This window comes from Rattus norvegicus, chromosome 1 (genome assembly GCF_021556685.1).
Source record: "Rattus norvegicus strain SHRSP/BbbUtx chromosome 1, alternate assembly SHRSP_T2T, whole genome shotgun sequence".
Lineage (NCBI taxonomy): Eukaryota > Metazoa > Chordata > Mammalia > Rodentia > Muridae > Rattus > Rattus norvegicus.
This window is the reverse complement of record NC_141534.1, coordinates 2651381-2662799: the sequence shown is the minus strand read 5'-3', so window position 1 is coordinate 2662799 and position 11419 is coordinate 2651381. Positions and strand designations below refer to the sequence as shown.

Here is an 11419-nt window from a genome sequence, read left to right as displayed (position 1 = left end):
GGTGTAAGGGCAGAGTGAGCAGTAGGTAGGAGGGGTGTGGTGAGCTACAGAGCAGCAGGATCTCTGGGCTTCTGAGTTCATTGTACACAGATTCCTCAGGGAGCAACTCAGCAGCCTTAGTCCTCAGAGAATCTCAGCAATAAACCTGGACAGAAGGCTCAGAAAGTCACCACAGGGAGCTGCACCCAGAGAGTAAGTAACCCTGGCTACAAAATTCATAATTTTGTGGTGCCCCCCTACAGGCACCCCAACACCTCTCATGCCTCCAGCTTCCTGCTGCCTTCTAGGCGTCTTCCAGCACTGATCTGGCTGTAGCTATCCATCTCCCCAAATACTTCCTCTCTCTTCCCATCTGCACCTCTTAAAACTGTCCTAAAACGCCTGAGAAGTTATGCCCCACCTTGGAAATCAGAGTTGTTCTCTGCCCAGCCTGCAAGCTGTGCTTTATTTATTTTTCTGCCTCCCCGAAGCCCTTGCCTTTTGAGGCCAGAGTGTCCAAAGGTATTGGGGTGGCCCGAGTTTTTTGAGGCAGGGTCTGCTCTGAAGTTGGGAGTTCCTGGATTTGGCTAGATTGACCAGCTTTCAAAATCTGTACATTCTTCCTGTGTCTGGGATTATAGCACAGTCTGTTATGTCTAGAGTTCTCTATGGGTTTATGGAGGATGAAATGTAGGTCCTTGTGATAATGAGGTTGGAGTTTCAAAATGAAAGCAACTATTTAGATGATTGTGGTGGCACTTGCCCTCCACCCCAGTTTTTGGGAGGTAGAGGTTGACAGGCAGATCCATGTTGAGTTAAAGGCCAGGCAGAGTTAAATGATGAGATACTGTCTCAAGAACCACACACACACACACACACACACACACACACACACACACACACACACACACACACAGAGGCAAACAACAGTTTCAGAGGAAATGTTACCACAGGGAGGCAGTGGTTCTTTGCCTGTGCTGACATAGGTCCTTCTGTGTTCTGTTTTTGTGTATGGTGAAGGGGAGGGGTGACTGCTCATGGGTAGGGGTAGTGCTCATCCACACTGTGCTCAAGTCCCTGAAGGGCTGACAGAGAACTCACAATGCTGTGGTTCCTCAGCAGATGTGGACCTTTTGTTTGAGGCAGAGGGATTCACTGACTTAGGGAGTAGCAAGTCTGCAGACAAGGCTGGCTGAGCAGTGAGCCACAAGAATCCACTCGTCTCCATTTACCTCCGTAGAGCTGAGATTTCCAGCATGCTCTACCACACCTCACTCTAAAACTTGGTCCTAGGGGTCAAACTGGACCTTCATGGAATGTCCAAGGCAAGCTCTTTGTGAGTCAGCTCTCTGTCTCTCTCCTCAGATTTTTTCCCACAAAAACTTTCTTCTTGGCGTGTGTCTCAATTGTAGCATCCATTCACTCACTCATGCAGCAACCCAGCCACTGGCCAGCACCCTTTAGACAGCTTAAGGGAAGGATTGAGACTTCTGTGGAGATGAGCCAGAACGAGCAGTTCAATCTGAGACACTGCCCACCCAGTGCTCTCTCTACTCACACTGTCCTGGGAATCTCCTGCAGGGAGCACAGAGGAGAATTGAAGATGTGTGCACATGCTGTTTGGGTTGAGGTCTACATGACTGAGATTTGAATGTCCACTGTAGAAACAGTCTGTTGAATCATGGTCATCTACATGCTACTGATCCTTTCAGTTTCTATGTAGAGTTTTTGTAGTTGTTCTGAGTAGTGGCTTATGTGCCCTTTGCTATGTGGGTCCTGCTACCCACAGTGCTTGTTCATTGCCTTTGCACACATAGTGACACATGTGTTAATGTTGAGTTCCTCCTCCAGTGGGATTAATATACCCATGCCATATATGTCAATTTAGTCCTAAATTCTTTTATTTCACTGCATGTGAGTTCTTTTGCAGGATCTCAGTAAGCTACAATCTGCGATGTCTGTAAAGCCCTAATGGTGAGTCTTTAGAAGACACACAAGACAGGATTTCAAGCTAGAGAACATCAGCTATGAAAATAAGTCTTCTCACTGAGCCCTGCTACCATTATCATAGTAGTTAATGCAACCAGCCTTTTAAAACCTGCTGGGCTTGCCTGGAAATACATGGCATTGAGATTGACCTGACTGGGGTCACAGATCATGAACAAAGTACAGAAATGTGTTCAGAAAAGCTGGGATCTGGTAGGAGGTGGGCCCTTATGTCTGTGCACCTGCAGCATTCAGTAATCTCAGTGGGTTTTTTTTCTATGCATCAGGATAAGCAGGCATGTTAGCTAATGTTGGTATGGGTCTCTGTAGAGAATTAGATGTCAGTCTGCATTCATCTGGGGGGAGGGGGACACTTTCTTTACACACTGAAAAAATCAATTGCTCAGATCAGGGGGATGGACTTGCCACATCTGAGTCCCACCCAAGGAGGATGAATGCTGTTACTGAATACTAGGGAAAGGGCACCCCAGGTGCAGACCTACCTATCCAGTGTCACCTATATATGCAACCCAAGAAACTGTATCTTCAAATCCACCCACTGGCCAAAACCACACTAAGCCCTGGAGCAGATCCACTAAACCCTGCCTGGTCATGATGCTCTGTCACCAGGGGTCCACCTGTCCAGAGTTAGAGTGTGCCACCACCAAAGCTCTAATGTCCTATCTTCAAACACATCTCCCAATAGGTAGCCATAGTGTGGGGACTTACATTGAGCCATGTCCCCTATGTTTACTTCCTTACTCTAGTGTTGCTGGGACATAGACTCAGGTAAGATTCCCTTCCCTCTTCATAGTTACTATGATCACTCTTCTTGTTACCTTTCTTAAAGTCACTCTGTGGTGGCTTCTAACCACTGTGACTCCTTGTTTTCTTGCTCCCACTCACTGACTCAGTCTTGTTTTCAATCTACTATGTGTTTTTGGCCCAGCCTTAATTAGCTTTCCTTTATGATATCTTGTAGATGCTATTAAGATACAGATAGTATTATGGCAGAGATATCAATACCAACATCTTTACCGACTTCCTACCACCGAGGACATCGCAACCCCGAGTGACACGTCAATCTGGCCTTCAGCTTTCTGTAAGTGTATCCCCACCCTCCTATTCTGTGGTTCAATCTTTACACTGTGGGATCACATGACCCTGTGACAGACGGGCAATGCCAAAGAGCCCAACACTATTTTGAAGCAATGAATTAAGTACAAAGGAAATGGAACTTTGTCAGTTGTTAATAATTGGATTTTGTGGATTTAGTAGGGGGGATGTAAAGAAAAATATGCCAAAAACAAAAATAAGTTCCCCTAATCTAATACACAGACCCGAATATCTTAGAATCAGTTATTTGTGATGACTTGCACAAACAACTAGACGGTGACTCCTAATGAAGCCTGGCACCATATGTTTATGCTCAGGATGAGGGATCAATAATGTTTACAATGTACCACCTACTAAGATGCTCCCCACACCTTGTCCAGGCTAAAACAACTCCTTAAAATGTATCTTAAAATAATGCAAGTTAATTTCTTTAGGTATAAAAGACCCTATTTTAGCCTAAGGGTGCATGTTTGTTCAATAATTCATCTGCTTTAACATTGTCCGCAGAACATATTTTTACAAATATATGTGTGTATGTGTGGCCATGTACATGTGGGATGTGGATGAAAGAGACCTACCTTGGGGATACACTCCTCAGGTGGTCCTCCATCTTGGTTTTTATGTCTATTTCTTAGTCAATCCCTCACTGTCCTGGAAATCACAGATTAGGCCATACTGGCTGGTCAAAAGCTCTAAGGTGCCACCTGAGTGCTCTTTGCTGAAATTTCATGAATGTGCCTCCACCCCATGCCTTGTCTCTTTTCAACATTGGTTGTCAAGATTGAACTCAGATCTCCCTGTTTTTGTATGACAGGTACCTTAATATCTGACCTATTTTTCTCCCCAGGCTTTATTGTTTAATAAAACTAAATTTTTCTTATTATATGTATTGATATATGTATATCTAGCTATATATGTATCTGTTAATGTAGATTCAGATGTAGATGTAGATATATCTGTATCTGTATCTGCATCTGTGTCTATAACTGTATCTATATCTGTATCTGCATCTGTATTCTGTGTCTGTGTCTGTATCTGTATCTGTATCTATATCTGCATCTGCATCTGCATCTGTATCTGTATCTGTATCTGCATCAGTATCTGTAGCTGTATCTGCATCTGTATCTGTGTCTGTGTCTGTATCTGTATCTGCATCTGTATCTGCATCTGTATCTGTATCTGTATCTGCATCTGCATCTGCATCTGTATCTGCATCTGTATTCTGTGTCTGTGTTTGTATCTGTATCTGTGTCTATATCTGTATCTGTATCTGCATCTGCATCAGTATCTGTAGCTGTAGCTGTAGCTGTATCTGCATGTGCATCAGTATCTGTAGCTGTATCTGTATCTGTATCTGTATCTGCATCTGCATCTGCATCAGTATCTGTAGCTGTAGCTGTATCTGTATCTGCATCTGCATCTGTATCTGTATCTGCATCTGTATCTGTATCTATATCTGTATCTGTATCTGTATCTGTGGATGTCGCTGATGCTGTACCTGTAGATCTAGTCACACGGGTGATGCCCTGGTTAGAATTAAGGGTTCTCAACTGCATGGTGTTTAGTGGGAGAACCAGAGATGAGAAATAAAGAGGATAAGAAATAAAGAAGGAAAAAGCAGTCTCTGGGCTCTGGAGGACTTGTGTAAGCTGATGACTTGTGCCAAGCACATTTATGAAGAACTATAGTGCTGGGGGCCAGCCCCGACATTAGTCTTCTTTCTCATGTTGGTTCTTTTTGAGGCATTGGAGGGGGAAGAGGGTCGGCGGAGGGTAAGACTTTGTCTTACAAGATACTTAGGGTTGCTGTATAATAATAAGTTTACTTATCTACGTCTCAGTTACTATGTTGCTGTAGCTGGTTTACTTATCTATGTCTAAGTCACTGTGCTCTGCTACTGTAACTGACCTGCCTTCTGTTCCTCTGAGGCCAGAAACTGCAGTCTTGGGCACTTAGCACCTCATTCTAAAACAGCAGGAGATAAAGTAGAGGATTACTTGCTGGAGCCTTTTCCCTTTTGTTCCTATGCCTCTTGCTTGTCAGGCTAGGGGGAAGTTTGGAGCAATAAATTTCTATTGAACCAAGAGAAGTGAATAGGGCTTGCAGAAGGAAAAGCTTCTACATAGCCAAATATGCATAAACATATATAATTTCACACACGGATTCAAAAAAATGTGCATTTATACATTTCCACTCAAAATCAGTTGGGCCAGCTCACAGGCATTCTCACAGTTGCATTCTTACACATACACATGCATGCATTCTCATCATTACATATTTACACACACATCCATACTTACATATGCATGTGGAGCAAAAGACCAAGCCTCAGTGCAGAAAGAACTCATTCTGGATGAAAGATGAGCTCCAATCTTTATTACATAGAGAAAGAAATCGCTTCTATTCTTTTAATGCTAAGTGAATTAATCCCAAGTTTGTAAGAGAAAAGACTTGTTCCTTCTAATAAGACTAAGCCTGTGTTGCTATTGAGAAATGACCTGTTCTGTCCCATGGTAAAGAGAAACCTGCCTGCTCCTTCTGCTCTCTCCAGCTTCTTTTTTCCTCTACATTCTGCACATTGTTTTCTTATGTTTTCTATAGTCTCTAAGTTATTCCTCTCTGCATTTCTTCTCAGCCCAGCTCTTTTTAGCTCAGTTCTACTTAGCTCTGTTCTCCTTAGCTCAAACCTGACTCTTCAGCTCAGTCCCTCTCCAGCTCAGTCCTTCTGTGTCTGTCCTTCTGTGTGTCTTCTCTTTGTCCTCAGCCCTTAAACATCTTTCAGAATACATGATCACGTGTTACAAAGTTCATCACAAGTTCATACGAAAGATCAAAGCATAAATTGAACTAGAAGTTTACAACCGAGAATGTTTACATGAATATCCATCAGGAGTACTTATCTGGCTAAACATTCATCACCAGTGTCAGCTCTACAGTTTATTGAAGGTCTAAAACCATAGCTGTTAGTGAAGTTTTGTATAGATAAACCCAGTCGATATTTTATCCTTTGTCCTTGCACCTGTAATAAATTGTTTGTTCTCTTTTTATGACCCTTGATAATTGTTTTACAACCTCTTGGAATGTGCTCTGAGTAGGAGAAAATCTGGTTACTATCTAAGAGCAATTAATTGGTGACACCTGGGAGACTGGCAGAGTTCTCACTGCAGTTTTGACTATTAGATAAGTGGCTATTAGCCCAAATGCTTGAATTACCCTAGATGCCTAGAACAAATGAAACTCAAGAAGGATGATCAAAATGTGAATGCTTCACTCCTTCTTTAAAAGGGGAACAAGAATACCCTTGGCAGGGAATAGAGAGGCAAAGATTAAAAGAGACACAGAAGGAACACCCATTCAGAGCCTGCCCCACAGGTGGCCCATACATATACAGCCACCCAATTAGACAAGATGGATGAAGCAAAGAAGTGCAGACCGACAGGAGCGGGATATAGATCGCTCCTGAGAATCACAGCCAGAATACAGCAAATACAGAGGCGAATGCCAGCAGCAAACCACTGAACTGAGAACGGGACCCCCATTGAAGGAATCAGAGAAAGAACTGGAAGAGCTTGAAGGAGCTCGAGACCCCTTATGAACAACAATGCCAAGCAACCAGAGCTTCCAGGGACTAAGCCACTACCTAAAGACTAGACATGGACTGACCCTGGACTCTGACCTCATAGGTAGCAATGAATATTCTAGTAAGATCACCAGTGGAAGGGGAAGCCCTTGGTCCTGCTAAGACTGAACCCCCAGTGAATGTGATTGTTGGGGGGAGGGCGGCAATGGGGGGAGGATGGGGAGGGAAACACCTATAAGGAAGGGGAGGGGGTGGGATTAGGGGGATGTTTGCCCGGAAACCGGGAAAGGGAATAGCACTCAAAATGTAAATAAGAAATACTCAAGTTAATAATAAAAAAAAAAGAGAGAGAGACTTAATAGCAGTCCCACTATAAGAGCTTAATAATCATTGACATAACTTTAGGAATTCTTATAGGATCATCATTAAGACTTAAGGAGTCATCTATTTGTCTGTATAGCATCACTATGAGATAGTACATCTTCGTAGATCTGCAGAGATCTGCTCCAAAGGGATGTGCTATTATTTAATGATTGTTATGTGTTTAGTAATAACAGGAAAAGCCTTTTAATAGCAGGAATCTTTCCTAAAATGAATCCCTTCCAGCTTTGCTTAATAAGGGTGAACCAGTCGCAGATTATATAATATTCCGAGGCTGGCCATCTCAGGAAGATCACCCTCTAGTTATCAGCTTGTCCTGTTATGGCTTCTGACACTATAGCTTTTGATATGATATTTAGAGGGGCAGGGAGGGAAGGGTGAAGGTCAGCAGAGAGCTAAATCAGAAAATGTTGGCAAAGATTACACAGTGTACCTCAGACATGGCTGCCTCAAGATGATAACCAGAGCCAGGGGGGCAGAGGTGTTTCCCCTGAAACCTCAACCATGACTGCTTTGAGGCCCTGGCTCCAACTTCAGACTGGCAATGGAAAGTCTGCTCCTGACATGAGCTCAGAACTAAGGTTCCCCACTTTCTTTCATCAGAGATCTGAGAAAATCTTGGGTCTGCCTGGCTCCCCACAGGGTTTGGGAATGGAAACCACATCAGATTTAGCATCAAGTGGCTCTCCTTGCTGAGTCATTTCACCAGGCATGTTAACACTTTCATATCAGTTCTGTTCTGAGAAATGCGAAACTTTCAGCTCTGGGCTTTGATATCCTTGTATTTCCTATATGAGCTCATCCTCCAGAACTGTTACTGATCTTATGGTATTTTCTTAAATCATCATGTTGTAACTTTTTACTCTATGGGTGCCATGGATCCCAAGAGGTCAGCTCTATTTTAGGACATGTGTCTTCCTCTAGTCTGTCCCTCATTTTCTTTCCTGATCTAATATGTCTACCAAGATTCTTTATTACTTTGTTGCTTATTATTTATATTTGTGTGATGACGTGCATATGGGTGACCATGAATCCCTGAAGAGGGCTTCAGATCACTTGGAGCTGAAGTCCCAGGCACATGTGACTTACCTGATGAAGTGGAAACTTAAGAGTTTTTTTTGGAAGGCTGGAGAGATGGCTCAATGGTTAAGAGCACTGGCTGCTCTTCAGAGGTCCTGAGTTCAAGCCTCCTTATCCACATGGTTGCTCAGATCCATCTATAATGGGATCCGATGCCCTCTTCTGTCATGCAGGTGTACATGCAGATAGAGCACTCATTCATACAATAATTCTTAAGGGAAAAAGAAGATTTCCTTCTAGAGGAAGCCAAGAGCCTTTAAAGCCTTCCTGCTCTTGTTTTATCCTCTCTTCCCTTCTCCTTCTCTCCCCATTTCCTTCCCCCCTCTCTCTACCGGTGCTCATGGCCTCTACTTCTCAGCTCCTGTATTTCTCTACTCCAATCCTTCTCTGCTTCTCTACTTCCGTACTGTCTTTCTCTGCCTTTCTCTGTCTCTGCTGCCCTCACAACTCACCTACCCCTGCCTTGAATAAGCTATATTTTATACTAAAAAAGGTGTTTTTCTTTTTTTGAAAGTCAGTTGGATAGTGCTTTGCTGGGTCAAACACATAGAGGAACATTTTGTTAAGTTGGAGACAGTTGAGAAAGGTAAGGCAGGCTCATGATGGAATGTCTCACTGAAGCAGACACAGGAGAGAGGATGTTCGGCTAAAGCAAGCAAGTGAAAGGAAAGGTGATGAAGGATTCATAGCTAAAGACACGCATGTATTGGCTCCTATACAGTTTGTAGTTGAGCTGCATTTGTCAAGACTCCATAGAAAGAAATGCACTGAAATACTTCTGATATACTGCAGTTTTTTGCTATTGTCATGAATTTTGGTTAATTGGATGCATGGCATATCCTGGGTACTTTATGTCAGTCAGCCAGACTCAGCAGATTCTCTGGCCCAGAACTCTCAAAATGTCTCCACTGAACTCCCTAATTTCCCCAATTCCATCTCATGCTGCCTCTTGCTACTATCTGTCCCTGGCAGTCTCTCCGCCTCCATGGCTAGCCCCACGCAGTGTCTGCCTATCTCTCGGCTTTCTTGTTATGGACTCTGTTCATATTCCCAACAAATCAAAACTCTAGAGGCTTGTAATTTCTCAATCAGATTTATATCAGTAAATTCTCACTCTACAAAATAGCCACTCAATAAACTCAGAGGCAACTGACATTGATATTAACTCCCTACCTAGATGAGACAAACTGTCCTGGAACAATGCATCCCCTATCAGATTTTCATAGCTACCTGTGACTACTTAAAGCCACATGAGCATGGGTCATCCTCCTCTTCTCCTATCTCTCTCACCTATCAAAAACTCTGCCCCCTTTCTTTTTCTTTTTAATATTTTATACTATGTTTAGGTGAAAGTGAAATGGCATAGATAACCAACACCATCAGAAGGTGTGTGTGTGTGTGTGTGTGTGTGTGTGTGTGTGTGTGTGTGTGTGTTGCAGAAAAATTTGGGCACTGTCAGACCACAATCCATGAATGAAGCTGTGTGTGGAGAATTCTGAGTCCTTTTGAGCAAACTAAGTAAAGAAGACAACCCTTGTATACTAAGTTCCTCTTCATCCTAGATTTGTTCTTGGAATGAACGTTCATGCCCATCCCATGAGTAAATCGGCATGGATTTGGTTCAGATTACACAAGGTTCCTTATTTGTGTAGCTAAGAAGTGTTTCCAAGCATGGTGTCCTTGTGACTATGTAAAGTCCTGTGAACTTTGCTCATATGACATTGCTTAACCCAATTATCTGATGCTTTGAATAAAGTTGGCTATTGATTGAGACTTCAGTCTGCCTCAGCGTATCCTCTGCTCTCCCTGGTTAAGGCCAACACCTAGAGTAGTAGCAAGTTCCACCTCCATGGGAACCTGATATCCCCTATAAGATAGGAGAGTGAGGCCCGCAGCAGCTCTCTGCTCCCAGACCCGGTGAGAGAGAGACCCAACCGCCTGGTCAGGTGGGCACTCCTGAGGCTGCAGAGCAGAAGAGACCACCAACACTGCTCACCCCTACGCACATCCCTGGCCCAAGAGGAAACTGTATAAGGCCTCTGGGCTCCCGTGGGGGAGGGCCCAGGAGCGGCAGGACCCCTGCCTGAGACACCGCCGGAACCTGATAGAAACAGACCGGATAAACAGTTCTCTGCACCCAAATCCCGTGGGAGGGAGAGCTAAACCTTCAGAGAGGCAGACAAGTCTGGGAAACCAGAAGAGACTGCTCCCTGCACACACATCTCGGACGCCAGAGGAAAAAGCCAAAGACCATCTGGAACCCTGGTGCACTGAAGCTCCCGGAAGGGGCGGCACAGGTCTTCCTGGTTGCTGCCGCTGCAGAGAGCCCCTGGGCAGCACCCCGAGAGCAAACTTGAGCCTCAGGACCACAGGTAAGACCAAATTTTCTGCTGCAAGAAAGCTGCCTGGTGAACTCAAGACACAGGCCCACAGGAACAGCTGAAGACCTGTAGAGAGGAAAAACTACACGCCCGAAAGCAGAACACTCTGTCCCCATAACTGACTGAAAGAGAGGAAAACAGGTCTACAGCACTCCTGACACACAGGCTTATAGGACAGTCTAGCCACTGTCAGAAATAGCAGAACAAAGTAACACTAGAGATAATCTGATGGCGAGAGGCAAGCGCAGGAACCCAAGCAACAGAAACCAAGACTACATGGCACCATCGGAGCCCAATTCTCCCATCAAAACAAACATGGAATATCCAAACACACCAGAAAAGCAAGATCTAGTTCCAAAATCATTTTTAATCATGATGCTGGAGGACTTCAAGAAAGACATGAAGAACTCCCTTAGAGAACAAGTAGAAGCCTACAGAGAGGAATCGCAATAATGCCTGAAAGAATCGCAAAAATCCCTGAAAGAATTCCAGGAAAACATAAATAAACAAGTAGAAGCCCATAGAGAGGAGACACAAAAATCCCTGAAAGAATTCCAGGAAAACACAATCAAACAGTTGAAGGAATTAAAAATGGAAATAGAAGCAATCAAGAAAGAACACATGGAAACAACCCTGGATATAGAAAACCAAAAGCAGAGACAAGGAGCTGTAGATACAAGCTTCACCAACAGAATACAAGAGATGGAAGAGAGAATCTCAGGAGCAGAAGATTCCATAGAAATCATTGACTCAACTGTCAAAGATAATGTAAAGCGGAAAAAGCTACTGGTCCAAAACATACAGGAAATCCAGGACTCAGTGAGAAGATCAAACCTAAGGATAATAGGTATAGAAGAGAGTGAAGACTCCCAGCTCAAAGGACCAGTAAATATCTTCAACAAAATCATAGAAGAAA

General features: G+C 43.7%; 1 protein-coding gene across 1 annotated transcript in view; it reads left to right on the top strand.

Moving 5' to 3' along the window:
- The first annotated feature begins 11 nt into the window (after window positions 1-11).
- Window positions 12-11419, top strand: part of Raet1ll1 (retinoic acid early transcript 1L like 1) — a 40630-nt gene continuing 29222 nt past the window's right edge. Inside the window, exons 1-2 of the mRNA XM_087588389.1 lie at window positions 12-192; window positions 2948-3067. The gene's annotated coding sequence lies outside the window, so the exon portion shown is untranslated. The remainder of the gene's footprint in view (window positions 193-2947; window positions 3068-11419) is intronic.